General features: G+C 39.2%; 1 protein-coding gene across 2 annotated transcripts in view; it reads left to right on the top strand.

Moving 5' to 3' along the window:
• Positions 1-595: 595 nt before the first annotated feature.
• The window catches only part of CHRDL1 (chordin like 1), a 205942-nt gene continuing 197825 nt past the window's right edge, over positions 596-8712 (top strand). Inside the window, exon 1 of one of the 2 annotated variants that reach the window (XM_077285153.1) lies at positions 596-790. The gene's annotated coding sequence lies outside the window, so the exon portion shown is untranslated. The remainder of the gene's footprint in view (positions 791-8712) is intronic. The other variant, XM_077285155.1, reaches the window with a different exon arrangement.

The raw sequence follows: 8712 nt of genomic DNA, 5'->3' as shown, positions 1-8712 counted from the left end.
CTATAAAGCAGAGAGGGGAAAATAAAAAAAATGGCCAGTCAATAAGGCCCATTCATTCCTCGTCATTGAGGTGTTAACCCATTATCTACCAATGTCCTAATCTTTAGCTTCTAGCAACTAAGATTTTATAATTTTTATAATTAGGTCCAATTGGATAATTAGGTCCAATTTTTAGTGTTGTGTTTGTAAAAGGAATGTTTTCAAAATAGGAAATCATGTCATCGTCATTTTTAATTGAATATTGGGACGCACTTTTCTGAAAAATCCGTACTTTTGCAAATTATGTTTCTGATTCATTAGGACCCAAATCATTAAAAATCTGTCATTAAAAAAAAATAAAAAATGAAAATTGCTAATTTGGCAAGTAATGGGTTAATACATACAGAACTGGTGTGCTGCACCTCTAAAGCAAATTAAAAAAAATACTAAAATATGGGTGTAATAACTTTTGCCACCCCATTTCCTCTGGGTGGTTGAACGTTACACCTACATCCAGTAGCAGGTGTCCAATAGTTCCAGAAAGAAAGCGAGACAGACAGAGGTGGGGGAAGAGGGAGGAGGAGTGAGGGGAGGCAGGTACCCCAGCTCTGGCAATCAATCAGTCAGATACTAGCTCTGCCCTCCCTCTCCACACACTCTGCCTGCAACTGCCTTCCCCAGGGAGAACCAAGGAGCTCCATACTGAAGAACAGGACTGCACTTTGCAGCAGAGACACTAAAAGTCACTGGATTATTTATAATACGTTCTGCCAGGAAGAACCTGCATCAAACACTGACACATCTTAAGAAGGTGAGTAATTTGTCATATTTGCTGCTGGGGAGTACATTCTGTATTAGTACTGAAAAACGTGTAAGTTTGTTCTGCAACTAAAAGTATAAATCAATAGCCCTTAAATATGATGTAATAATCACTATAAATATCATTTCTGTGATTTTAAGTTTCACAGTTCATTACAATAATCTTACTGTGGACACTGCATCCCGTCTGGAACACATGGTTATTATATGAAGCTAAAAGAATGCATTGTATTTTCCGGCTATGACTTTGTGGAATACACTGTATCAAATTCCGTCATAAAGTTTTATATATTCCATTTGAGACATCTGAAGAAAATGCTTTTTTATATTCAGAAATGTCTATAAATGGTCAATTGAGCTATTTCTATATAAAATGTATTTTAAAAGGACGTGATGAGACTACACCTAGAAATGCTGCATGTAGGGTTATTTAAAAATATACGGTACATACGTTTTGCAGGGTACGACAAATTAACGCCTAGTCTGGGTGGTAATTTTACTAGGACAGGCGAACAATTTCATCCTTAAATTCTTTGAGAAATCTAGTAGTGGTATATGGGGGTCATTTTGGGGGGCTCAGGTGGTTGTTACTGTTTAGTTCCTCTTTATACAATGAAAAGGAGGCCTGCAGTATAATGTAGAAGTGGCAAAACTAATCCCTATTGTATGTCAGTGTCATACAAGAAAAAAGTGAAAAGCATCACTCACCAGGCTCTGTTGTAAAATTATTTATTCCATCAATGTAACAAACAACACAGTAGACAGGGAGTGAGCGGCATACTGTGAAGAACTACGGCCGTTTCGCGCTGTCAACGCGCTTCTACGGGCTCAAACCCTACTGTACTTCATGAGATGCAACTTATATTGGGTTAAGTTGCAATGCCAAAAAATGGTTTTTCTTAAACACTTTTTTATGATGGAATTTGCTTGAACACCCCTACTTTATCTGTCTGATACATTGACTATGATAACCCCATGCTTAGACTGTAGTGAAAGGGAAAATTGTGCAGGATAATTAGATTATATTTTGCAAATTATGCTTTATTTGGAATTGCAAATGTGATGCTAGGGTGTGTGCTGGATATAAATCTTGGCTGGTAGAAAATGATTTAATGTTTGAATATAACCTGACATCTAAAAAGTGTCAGTCAGTGTGTAAATCCTGGACAACACAGCACTTTTATGCTACTTAGAACTTACCGACTGATGTTATTATCGATTTGTTTTATACTTTGTTGCTTTACTCACATACTTTACTGTAAATTATGTAAACTATGTGTACAGACAAGACTGTGGAGTTACTATGTAGCACAGTGTGTACGAGAACGTACTTAACAAGTCTGTTTTAATATTTATAGCATGAAATGACTGTAGTAAAGAATTGTATAGAAGTTTTTATGCTGAAAAACGATCTGACGCCCGACATGGCATTTCTAGCAACTCTCTTAACATAAATTTATTTTGAAGACAATTTGCTTTGCAGGGGTTAGTGATCCCATATAACATTGTGGCTTGAATAAAGTGGATATGTTCACATATTTTCTCAATCCAAAAACCTACTGACTTGACTAAAGTTGTTTTCCATGACTTTATTATTGGTGACCTATCCTCAGAATACGTCATCAGTATCAGTGGGTTTGACCCATCACACCACCAGTGATCTGCTACATGAAGGATAACAACTTCATACATTGTGTGGTGGCTGTGAATGGCACCTTCATTTGCTTGGATCAGTCATCAGTATTAAAGTCCTGGAAATTCTCTTTTACAGGTGTTCTTCAAGAATTCTTAGCTTCTGATTGTCTGTGACATTATGCATTGTTGTAGATAAACTTTATTTATGGCAGAGATTTAAGAGAAAGTGCCTTGCTGGTATCCCCACGGCACACATCACGTATGTCTTACCTGCTCTTCCAGCAACCCTTTGGCTAAACTCCTCAGACTGTGCCACAGAAGAACACGTAAACCCCTTGGGGCTCCCTGTGCGGAGTGGGACCCCACCTCCCTACATGCACACTTAATGCAACAGTTATTAACAAAGGCAGCATCTCCTCATTTAAAGTGGTAGTCTGTGACCGTATATATTGCTGGGCTATCCTGAGGATGTCATCAATATCTGATCAGTGGGGTTGTGATGCCCACAGCACCCTCACCAATCAGCTGTTGCTAGTTGCGGTAGCTGCCGGATGTGCTGAGTTGTAGAATTGCACAACACAACTCTTTCTATGGTTTAGTGGCCACGGCCATGTACTGCCTGGGGGGGGGGGATGTGCAGCACCTGGCCGCCACCAATATGGAGTTGATGGAGTTGGGCTGTGCAGCTCCACTGCTCAGCACACCTGACCACCATCGGCATCCGGAACAGCTCATTGTCAGAGGTGTGAAGTGTCACACCTCCACCGATCAGATAATGATGACCTATCCTGAGAATATGCCAGTAATATAAAAATCCCGGGTAACCGCCTTAACAAACTACCCAGTTTATTATATAAAAGCATAGTCAAATTTGTAAACGAGGACCAGGTAATATTGCATGTAGCTGAAAAGTGGGCCCCCAACATCATGATTCTGGTGAGCCCCTAGCACCCCAGTCCAACACTGCCCCTGAGATATGAGCACCATAAAGGAGTGACTTTATTCTCTGTACATCCAGTACCTACAAACTTGAGCTAATTTGTGGCTTTTCAATGCGACCCATTCCTATGCATTGTGGAAGAAATATTATCATATATATTATGATCCTGAGTCTGTACTGAATGGAAGCTGATGCTTCACTTAAAACTTTTAAGATTGACTTTTGCATACAAATATTTTAATATCCCATATCCCTGACAGCACATTTACGTAACAAAGATCTGATACCTAAGCATTAGTGAAGGGACTATTCTATGTGTTATGTGCTGTTGTAGTAATTAATAACGCCACTTCCAAAGATGACATCAGTCAACGCATAACCATAACATAATGGTAACAATGCTTATGAGTCATTTCTGTGTTATTATTTGTGCAATATCAGCATAGAAGGAATATGTGTACCTACTGTGTATCTCCTCCAGCTCGTCAGCCAATTCTGCAGGGAAGTATTGATATTCACCCAGACATTATTATTATTAATTACTCGGGTGCTGCGAGTCAATTTATTTTACTACACTGAACATTTTATTAGATGAATTACCTGGATTCAGTGTTCAGCGGTTTGGCTCTAGTTAGTTGTAAGATTTAATAACAGAGAATTGGCCGGTTGCCTTCCGTTTCTAAGAGTTGAGGATTGGCACCTAGCTTGTTATGACACATGTAGGGGTATAAGATGTGTTACTGCTGTAAGTAGAGCAATGTTTATGTCAGCAGAATATGTTGATGTGTGAATAGAAAAATAGTTATTCCCTTTTATTTTATTTTTCAATTTATCAGATATTTAACCCCCTTCATAATTAAAGAACAGGAAGGAACATATAATCCGGAAGTTAAAACCTGAGTTTTTCTGATCAGTTGAATCCTTAAGGGGGACACTTGGACACTTGGACCTCTTTTATTAATGGGCAACATTCAGAAAATACACCAGTCCGAGGTTATCCACTCTTTTAATAAGTAAAAAAAGGTCAGCCCCAGACTAGTGATAGTTACTCTCCAAAAAGGAGAGCAAACAATGGAAGAAATGGTCATAAGCCCATAAATATGAAATATATATCAAAGACTATATTTGAATAAAACATTAAAAAATAGGGAAATGGACAGAGCATTTGAAAAAAAGTGACATACAGTGGGGCAAAAAAGTATTTAGTCAGTCAGCAATAGTGCAAGTTCCACCACTTAAAAAGATGAGAGGCGTCTGTAATTTACATCATAGGTAGACCTCAACTATGGGAGACAAACTGAGAAAAAAAAATCCAGAAAATCACATTTTCTGTTTTTTTATCATTTTATTTGCTTATTATGGTGGAAAATAAGTATTTGGTCAGAAACAAAATTTCATCTCAATACTTTGTAATATATCCTTTGTTGGCAATGACAGAGGTCAAACGTTTTCTGTAAGTCTTCACAAGGTTGCCACACACTGTTGTTAGTATGTTGGCCCATTCCTCCATGCAGATCTCCTCTAGAGCAGTGATGTTTTTGGCTTTTCGCTTGGCAACACGGACTTTCAACTCCCTCCAAAGGTTTTCTATAGGGTTGAGATCTGGAGACTGGCTAGGCCACTCCAGGACCTTGAAATGCTTCTTACGAAGCCACTCCTTCGTTGCCCTGGCGGTGTGCTTTGGATCATCTTCAATGCCCTTGCTGATGGAAGGAGGTTTGCACTCAAAATCTCACGATACATGGCCCCATTCATTCTTTCATGTACCCGGATCAGACGTCCTGGCCCCTTTGCAGAGAAACAGCCCCAAAGCATGATGTTTCCACCACCATGCTTTACAGTAGGTATGGTGTTGGATGGGTGCAACTCAGTATTCTTTTTCCTCCAAACACGACAAGTTGTGTTTCTACCAAACAGTTCCAGTTTGGTTTCATCAGACCATAGGACATTCTCCCAAAACTCCTCTGGATCATCCAAATGCTCTCTAGCAAACTTCAGATGGGCCCGGACATGTACTGGCTTAAGCAGTGGGACACGTCTGGCACTGCAGGATCTGAGTCCATGGTGGCGTAGTGTGTTACTTATGGTAGGCCTTGTTACATTGGTCCCAGCTCTCTGCAGTTCATTCACTAGGTCCCCCCGCGTGGTTCTGGGATTTTTGCTCACCGTTCTTGTGATCATTCTGACCCCACGGGGTGGGATTTTGGTGGAGCCCCAGACCGAGGGAGATTATCAGTGGTCTTGAATGTCTTCCATTTTCTAATTATTGCTCCCACTGTTGATTTCTTCACTCCAAGCTGGTTGGCTATTGCAGATTCAGTCTTCCCAGCCTGGTGCAGGGCTACAATTTTGTTTCTGGTGTCCTTTGACAGCTCTTTGGTCTTCACCATAGTGGAGTTTGAAGTCAGACTGTTTGAGGGTGTGCACAGGTGTCTCTTTTTATACTGATAACAAGTTTAAACAGGTGCCATTACTACAGGTAACGAGTGGAGGAAAGAGGAGACTCTTAAAGAAGAAGTTACAGGTCTGTGAGAGCCAGAAATCTTGATTGTTTTTTTCTGACCAAATACTTATTTTCCACCATAATATGCAAATAAAATGATAAAAAAACAGAAAATGTGATTTTCTGGATTTTTTTTTCTCAGTTTGTCTCCCATAGTTGAGGTCTACCTATGATGTAAATTACAGACGCCTCTCATCTTTTTAAGTGGTGGAACTTGCACTATTGCTGACTGACTAAATACTTTTTTGCCCCACTGTACAACACGAGAGGACATCACATATACAGCTCTGGCAAAAAAATAGACCACAGCAAAATGTTCAGTTTTTCAGATTTTTCTCTTTATATGTATATTTTTGAGTGAAATGTAAATTGTTCTTTTAGTCTATAAACTTCTGACAACATGTCTCCAAATTTCCAAGCAATAATTTTTTTATTATTTTTCTGACAATGAAAAATGGACAAAATTACCCCCCCCAGTGCTTTCAGACCTAAAATAATGCAAAGAAAACAAGTTCATAATAATTTAGAAACAACGAAACTAATGTTTTAACCCCTTAGTGACAGAGCCAATTTGGTACTTAATGACCGAGCCAATTTTTACAATTCTGACCACTGTCACTTTAAGAGGTTATAACTCTGGAACGCTTTATCGGATCCCACTGATTCTGAGAATGTTTTTTCGTGACATATTGTACTTCAAGTTAGTGGTAACATTTCTTCGATATTACTTGCGATTATTTATGAAAAAAATGGAAATATGGCCAAAAGTTTTAAAATTTTGCAATTTTCAAATTTTGTATTTTTATGCCCTTAAATCAGAGAGATATGTCATGAAAAATAGTTAATAAATAACATTTCCCACATGTCTACTTTACATCAGCACAATTTTGGAAACAACATTTTTTTTTGTTAGGGAGTTATAAGGGTTAAAAGTTGACCAGCAATTTCTCATTTTTACAACACCGTCTTTTTTTTAGGGACCTCATCACCTTTGAAGTCATTTTGAGGGGTCTATATGATAGAAAATAACCAAGTGTGACATCATTCTAAAAACTGCACCCCTCAAGCTGCTCAAAACCACATTCAAGAAGTTTATTAACCCTTTACGTGCTTCACAGGAACTGAAACAATGTGGAAGAAAAAAATGAACATTTAACTTTTTTTTGCAAACATTTTAATTCAGAACCATTTTTTTTAATTTTCACAAGTGTAAAAACAGAAATTTAACCACAAATTTTGTTGTGCAATTTCTCCTGAGTACGCCGATACCCCATATGTGGAGGTAAACCAGTGTTTGGGTGCACCGCAGAGCTTGGAAGTGAAGGAGCACCGTTTGACTTTTTCAATGCAGAATTGGCTGGAATTGAGATCGGACGCATGTCGCGTTTGGAGAGCCCCTGATGTGCCTAAACAGTGGAAACCCCCCACAAGTGACACCATTTTGGAAACTAGACCCCTTAAGGAACTTATCTAGATGTGTGGTGAGCACTTTGAACCCCCAAGTGCTTCACAGAAGTTTATAACGTAGAGCCGTGAAAATAAAAAAATCGCATTTGTTTACACAAAAATGATCTTTTCGCCCACAAATTCTTATTTTTACAAGGGTAACAGGAGAAATTAGACCACAAAAGTTGTCGTGCAATTTCTCCTGAGTATGTCGATACCCCATATGTGGGGGTAAACTACTGTTTGGGCGCACCGCAGAGCTTGGAAGAGAAGGAGTGTCGTTTTACTTTTTCAATGTAGAATTGGCTGGAATTGAGATCGGACGCCATGTCACGTTTGAAGAGCCCCTGATGTGCCTAAACAGTGGAAACCCCCCACAAGTGACACCATTTTGGAAACTAGACCCCTTAAGGAACTTATCTAGATGTGTGGTGAGCACTTTAAACCCCCCAGGTGCTTCACAAAAGTTTATAACGTAGAGCCGTAAAAATACAAAAATCGCATTTTTTCTACAAAAATGATCTTTTTGCCTCCAAATTTTTATTTTACCAAGGGTAACAGGAGAAAATGGACCCCAGAAGTTGTTGAACAATTTGTCCTGAGTACAACGACACCCCACATGTGGGGGTAAACCACTGTTTGGGCGCAAGGCTGAGCTCGGAAGCAAAGGAGCGCCATTTGACTTTTCAATGCAAAATTGACTGGAATTGAGATCGGACGCCATGTCGCGTTTGGAGAGCCCCTGATGTGCCTAAACAGTAGAAACCCCCCACAAGTGACCCCATTTTGGAAACTAGACCCCCCATGGAACTTATCTAGATGTGTGGTGAGAACTTTGAATGCCTAAGTGCTTCACAGAAGTTTATAATGCAGAGTCATGAAAATAAAAAATATTTTTTTTTCCACAAAAAAGATTTTTTAGCCCCCAAGTTTTTATTTTCACAAGGGTAACAAGAGAAATTGGACCCCAAAAGTTGTTTTCCAATTTGTACTGAGTATGCTGGTACCCCAAATGTGGGGGTAAACCACTGTTTGGGCGCATGGCAGAGCTCAGAAGGGAAGGAGCGCCGTTTTGGAATGCAGACTTTGATAGAATTGTCTGCGGGAGTTATGTTGCGTTTGCAGACCCCTAATATACCTAAACAGTAGAAACCCCCCACAAGTGACCCCATTTTGGAAAGTAGACCCCACAAGGAACTTATCTAGATATGTGGTGAGAACTTTGAATGCCCATGTGCTTCACAGAAGTTTATAATGCAGAGTAGTGAAAATAAAAAATATATTTTTTTCCCACAAAAAAGATATTTTAGCCCCCAAATTTTTATTTTCACAAGGGTAACAAGAGAAATTGAACCCCAAACGTTGTTGTCCAATTTGTCCTGAGTATGCT

The sequence above is a fragment of the Ranitomeya variabilis genome, chromosome 2, assembly GCF_051348905.1.
Source record: "Ranitomeya variabilis isolate aRanVar5 chromosome 2, aRanVar5.hap1, whole genome shotgun sequence".
Lineage (NCBI taxonomy): Eukaryota > Metazoa > Chordata > Amphibia > Anura > Dendrobatidae > Ranitomeya > Ranitomeya variabilis.
Note: the sequence above shows the minus strand (reverse complement) of the source record. Positions and strands in the feature narration are given on the sequence as shown.